A 6,511-nucleotide genomic window follows, 5' to 3' on the forward strand; every position below is an offset into this window, starting at 1 on the left:
TCTGATTGGCTCAAGCATGAGATATTCTCACTTTTCCTGTTCTTCATTGTTCCGAGAAATATTTGAAGTAAATTTAAGTTTCAGAATAATTCATATGCTACCTGGAGTAAGAATACTTTTCACCTTCCAATCCACTCATAAGCAATGGGTCTACAATTTAATGTTTGCAAAATGCAAAGAGGCTGAAATATGACTAAGTAAATCATGCAATTCTAATTTTCTACATGCTGCAGTAGTCAAGTCGGTATAGTTGGGAACCTAATTTGAATTTTACTGAACTATATAGCTCAGTTCATTTTGTCAATTAAACTATTTTGAATTTCCTCCAAAAAATATTTTTTTGGAATGCAGAGATCAATTGATGAAGCACAGAAAAAAAAATTGTTTGCCAATGAGACAACAGTGTTTACACAGAAAATCTCTTGGCGACTCTACCTTGTATTTGCTGACACAGTCTTATGACTAAAATGTAATTTCACTGGTTGACGTTTTCATTACTTAAGATATTTTTGATATTTATTGATTGGTTTAATTAAGTCTTGACTCCCGTATGGTTTGGACTTTTGAGCAGATTTGTTCACTGGGAAATTCGATTCACTGTTTATGCCAGTGTGCTCTGCTTTTACTGTTGCAGCATACATATGATTAACGAGGAAAGATAAATCCATGTTTTTTCAAAGTCTTGCATAGAATAGTTATATCAGAGTTACACATACTCAGAATTAATAAGATTTCAAATAAATCAAGCTCTGACTATTTTTCAATAACTGCTTAATTTGTAGCTTTTGTGAAAAGCAGCTTCTGTGTTCAGTGGTTGTGTTTCAGTTTGGCTTGGGCTCTGGAATAGAAATATTCACAATTAAGTACTTATTTAAAAACATCTCTTTCACAGGTTGAAAGGTGGGAGATATGCAATCAAACAAGTCTTAACACTTGGTGCTGAATCCCACATGCCTCCAACCAGGATCCTTCCTTCCAGCACTTCAATGCTCTCAACACTTGCCAAACACTACCAAAAAAGTCTGGGAAGATTATCATGGCTGCATATCTTGCATCTTGGAACTCAGCAGTACTCAAGTCTTATGGCAAAACCTGTTTTGTGGACTGTCTTGCAATTTTATAGATTACACGAAAGGGAGTATAAGCATATTTGGATTCATATCTAGTTCAATGCATGTTACAAAATGCTTGCTCAAATCTACCTGCAATGACTAATGCAAACCATCATATGCAAAATCCAAAGGAACCGAGGTTCAAAAATATTTTGCAACCTAATTTCAATAATGCAGAGTCTTATTGTATGTAATGTTTTTAAAAAAAAAAAGTTGTGCAAGTGAATTTATGCAGCTCACCAGGGAAAAAAAGCTTCTGGCTGATCTGTTGGACTGGATTTTTTTTAACGGGAGCAGTTAAATTTCTTTAGCCAGAGTATTCATTTGCATTTACAGCACAGCACTTGGAGGTGGAGTTCAAGTAGGCATGAAATAAAACCTACAGGCATTGTCTTGACAGTCCTTTTTTCATTTTAAACTGTTAGATTCAGTGTGACATTAGAGAAGAAGGCAGCAGTAGAGATTAAAGTGAGACAAATGGAGCAAATGTGCAGGCATACTTTAAATGCATCTGGAACAGCCAGTAATTGGGGAAATAGAAGTATTTTTCTATTCTTTGATTTAATATTGCAGTATTGTTATAAATGCCTCTGATTTAAAATCATGACATTTGATGATTTTTCGCCTTTTAATTTGGGAACTATTTTATAACTTTTTCCCTGTAACAAGTTTTTCCTGTGGGTTTTTGTCAAATGCAAATCACTGATTATCATCTTGGATAATAGATAATATAACATACAATTTTTTTTCAAATTTGTTTCCTCACATTATAGGCCTCATTTCTTTTAAGCATTGTATGTTATTGGATGCTGCCCAGTATTGAGTGCGTAATATTGGCAACTATTTATAAAGCCCACATATAATTTTTATCAGTCTTATTTGATTTTGTTCCAGGTTGTTTATCACATAGGATGACTTCATTAGTCAAGCAAAATTGAATAACATTTTGAAGGCATTTATGACTAATGCTTCTGAATATTTAAACTGTAGTATGAAACCAAAGGAGGTAACTTTCTTAATGTTGGTTTGGAAATCTCTCCATTACATGATCCCATAATTTTCATTGGATTTTCATAGGAGTTGTTGGTTTTTGCAGCGGTCATGTTTGAATTGAGCAACAAACTGTGACTGTCAGATAACATCTGCTTATTAACTGGAGAAAAGGCAGATCCCCATTATATTGCGTATGTCAGCTTTCTCCCCAATCTCTGCATGCAATTCAATGAGCAATAACTCTTCTTAGTCCCAATGACCAGGGTAATGCCATTCTTGAGCTTATTGTCAGAAGATACAAGTGAATAATGTAGGCTGGCTTATCCTTCAGCTTTACTTATTGGGTTTATTGCCTTACCCAGGCGACTTGACTAAGATCCAGACCTCACTGCATTGGATGAGGAATTACAGGGAAAATTAAACTTGAAAAGCTTGAATTATGATATCCAATGTAAAAATCCTGAGTTCCACTTGCATACTTTATTCAGTTGTTATTTCCTGTTCAAAATAAATCAATAATGCAAGTCTAAAGAGTCAAATGGACAAACTAACTGCTACTTGTGTTTATAATGGCCAGGTTAATGAGGAATCTCTTTAATTCATTAATGTTTCAAAGCCCCTAAGCACACTGCACAATAATTTCAATACATAATCTTTTGTGACAATAAGAAACTAAGAGATAAAATTGAGTAAGATCTGGTCATGTCAATTTCCAGACCCTCTTGGAGATTGATCATGCACAAAGCCTTCAATTACCACAAAAGTTAATTGCAGAAGTGACAGCTAATCTGATGAAACCTAATTGTATCTGTGGATTAGGATTGTCTAGCAGTGTGGCTGAGAGCATTCAGCAGTCCTCCTGGTTGTGCTTGTCTTATGAGTAATGCAGGGGAGGATTTTGGATTGCTTCTGGCACCATACATGATGCAAGAGGATCCAACTTCTCGAATTAGTTTTTATTTCTAGACTTGTCAATTTTACCTGAATTAGCACAAATTGAGGAAAGTAGTTGTGGACACCATTGAACAACTTATTTTAATGTAGAGGAATTAGTCAGTTTAATGAATTAAAATTGTTTTTGATAGTAGCTAGCAAAGAAATAGTCAAGGGGAACAAGCACATAACTTTTAGAATTCGTATCTTTCCTATTCCATTTTTCTATATTGAACTTTTATAATGGATTTAGCATGTATGTTAACTTCATTTTAAAATACTTCCACGACCAATTTCTTAACCCGTTTTTGGATAGCCAGCAGCATTGCTACTGGGAATGTAATGATAAACACATCTAACTTTAAAAAAAAATATGGAGCAGTATGAAATTACTGTGTTGTTTATTGAACATAAATTCAAGCTTTCATATATCTGATTGCACTCACTGCCATTTGTGTGCCAAGTGCAGTAGTTTTGCCAGAGGTTTCACAGATAGTGGTGTCCTGCAGGCCAACAGAGCAACTCTGTTTCAGAAAAGCAATGCGTGTTTGAACAGGTATTTCTAAGGTTATCTTTTACAAACCCTGCATTAATATAGCATGAACAAGGAGGAAGTTAGGTAATGAAGTCTTCACATGCATTCTAAGTAAAATTGTATGTTGTAACATCAGTTAGGGTTTGTTTTTTGATCTAGTATTTACAGGGTTTGAAAACTTTTGAGATACTTAGGAGTACTATAATATGGGTTTTCATTCTATAAACATGCATCATGACAGACTACATCGACATTATAAAAGATTCTCAAAAAATACAAAGATTCAAATTTTAACACAAATAATAAAAATTGATTACAGGAAGTAAATTTTAAAGGAATGGTGTATTTGATAGTTTCTTTAAAGATTTACAAGTTGCAAATCAGGGCTTAGAATGAAACGAAAATTGAACCTTAAGTAGCTAACCTATAATCAACACTGTACACTGGACTAATACTATTTCCTTTGCTTATTTTTAACTTTTTTTTTCTTTTTACATTCTTCTCAGTGCTTCAGCTCACCTGTGGTGTGTTGTATGCTGAAATATTTTCTGTTGTGGCATCAGTGTGGACTTTGTAACTGAGTGCAGCATGGAAATTTTATTGTTCAGTGTGGCTTTTCAAATATGCAGCCCTTTCATCTTGATCACTTGGCATCCATTGTGCTTCTGTAGTACTGTTGCATTACAGAAGTAAGTGGCTGATCAAATAATGAAGGCTAAATCCACAGTGCATAGCTGCTGAGACAGCATTTAGCGTGCACAATTCCTTTTCTTATAATGTTTGTTTCAAGGAGAAAATAATGGGTAGTGAGGATAAGAAAAATCAACCATGGAAGCCTGCCATGGACAATGTTTAATGTAGAGCACTGTTTAAATCTGGGAGTTTCTTCATGTTACACTGCTGTACATGCACTCATCTGAAATAACGCAATTTATGTTAAGTTTTAAATTTAGTTGCTTTTTGTATTTAAAAAAAAAAACTTGGTAGACCAAATTATGCTTTGTTGCACAAATTTTGACAAAACACTCATTTGGTGCTTTGGCCATTCTTTAGTATTCATACTGCTTACTTTTGGCATTTCAAGTAGTTCCTTGGGATGATTACAGTGTTGTTTCATTAAATGGGTGGAAGAGAGTCCAAAATTTCAGTCTCTTAACATCCAGAAACTTTTGGGTGCCCAAGTTTGGAATTTTTGAATGGCCATCCAACTTTCTGCACTTTGGATTGGGAGACATGCAAGTTCATTCTGAGCTATTGTTGCATTGTTGAAGGAACATGCAAGCTTGGCATACTAATTCTAATTGTTCTCTCAAACGTTCTGGTTTGAAGAAGGTATTGAACTGATTTATAGAATTACATTGGGGATAAAATATACTGCAAGATCTGTAGCCTCATGCATTTTTGAGACTTGGAAATATTCTAAAGCATTTGTCAAAGCTGCTTAGGATAACATATATCATATGCTCAGGGACAGATTGAGAATGACCACCTTGTGTTGAGCTGAAGATTGTGTATTTCACCATGGTTCATGAATACTGTATGTTATAGAAGTGTAATTTCTATTTAACCTAACACCTCATCAATTCCCACACACTCAAACTGGGTGTGTTCCTTCAATGCAGTTCAGTATTCAACTGAAGTAATTTACAGTTAAATACTTGTTCTAAATACTGGGTTGGGGCAAAAGAAGAACTGTACGATAAAAATTAGTAATCAGTATGGATCAATGGGGAAAATGTCTCTTCGTACATTGTATATGTTTGCATGGTCTTTTAAGCAGTTAACAACTGGGTTGACAGACCCTACAAGTGTTGAATCCCAGCCAAGCAATGAAATGCTGTTTTTCTAACCATTTTTTTTAGAGGATGTAGAGATTCTGCTTTTCCCCCCTCCTTTTGCATTAAGAGCGTTTATTGGGAAGCAAACACCATGACCTAATTTGAATTTAAAGACCATTTTAAGGAAACAAAATATGAAGGAGCTACCATCGGTTCTCAGAATCTTCGATCTAACCCCGACCACCACACCACCCTCCCCTTCCCCCCAGCTTGCATTCTTATCAGACTTGGTGTGATTCAGTGTGCACAGCTGCTCAGCAGTAGTCTAGGTGGATGTGATCTGAACTATTTCCCTGTTCTAATTTTTAAAAAAGTTGGGATTTTGAATAGCAGCATCTTACAGAATGAGTAGATTGTGTTTGGTGTGCGGTGTAGTGCTGTATGACAGCTTTTCTGTTCAAAATAAAATGAGCATATGCAACACATAGGCACAGCAGAATCACCCCAGTGAGAGTTACGTACATTTTTGTTAGAGGCACACTTTTTTAAAAATTTGACTTTCAAACACTATGCTTAATAAAAAAAAAAAAATATTATTTTGGTACTTATTTAGTCTCGGTCAGTGTCGTCTTCCGGAAATTAGTTGTAAAGCACCATTTTACATTGGATAACATAAACCAGAAATTCTGACAATTCCTTTCTGAGCCAGTTCAATTATGTGTAAATTCATACATTGTTATTTTTTTAAAAGCAATCTGACAAGTAGATGAGCTCAGATTTAAAAAGAAACTTCAAGGCATGTTTATTGTAACAAGAATTGTTATGTATTAATACTTAAGTTTTCAATAAAGATTGACTTGTGTTGCTTACCTTGTGTTGTGAAGTTACTTGTGCTTTGATCCTGAGAATGGATTTATAGTCCATTAGATGGCATTTAAAGTTTGAGGTCAGCATAATTTAAGGTAAATTCATGCCTGCATTGGGCAAAGTTTTTTTTTTTTTAATGCACAGGATTTGACTGTCACAGCCTGGACCAGCATTTATTGCCCATTCCTAATTGTCCTTAAGAGGTTGGTAGTGACCTGCCTCCTTAAGAGTCATCTAGACTTGAAACATTAGCTTGCTGTCTCTTCATGGATGTTGGCTGACTTGCTATGTTC

General features: G+C 35.0%; 1 protein-coding gene across 1 annotated transcript in view; it reads left to right on the plus strand.

Annotated features, from left to right (window-relative positions):
• The window catches only part of fam168b (family with sequence similarity 168 member B), a 46,955-nt gene extending 40,735 nt beyond the window's left edge, over positions 1-6,220 (plus strand). Inside the window, exon 7 of the mRNA XM_048604411.1 lies at positions 893-6,220. The gene's annotated coding sequence lies outside the window, so the exon portion shown is untranslated. The remainder of the gene's footprint in view (positions 1-892) is intronic.
• The last annotated feature ends 291 nt before the right edge of the window (positions 6,221-6,511 follow it).

Source organism: Rhincodon typus, chromosome 13 (genome assembly GCF_021869965.1).
Source record: "Rhincodon typus isolate 14 chromosome 13, sRhiTyp1.1, whole genome shotgun sequence".
Taxonomy (NCBI): domain Eukaryota; kingdom Metazoa; phylum Chordata; class Chondrichthyes; order Orectolobiformes; family Rhincodontidae; genus Rhincodon; species Rhincodon typus.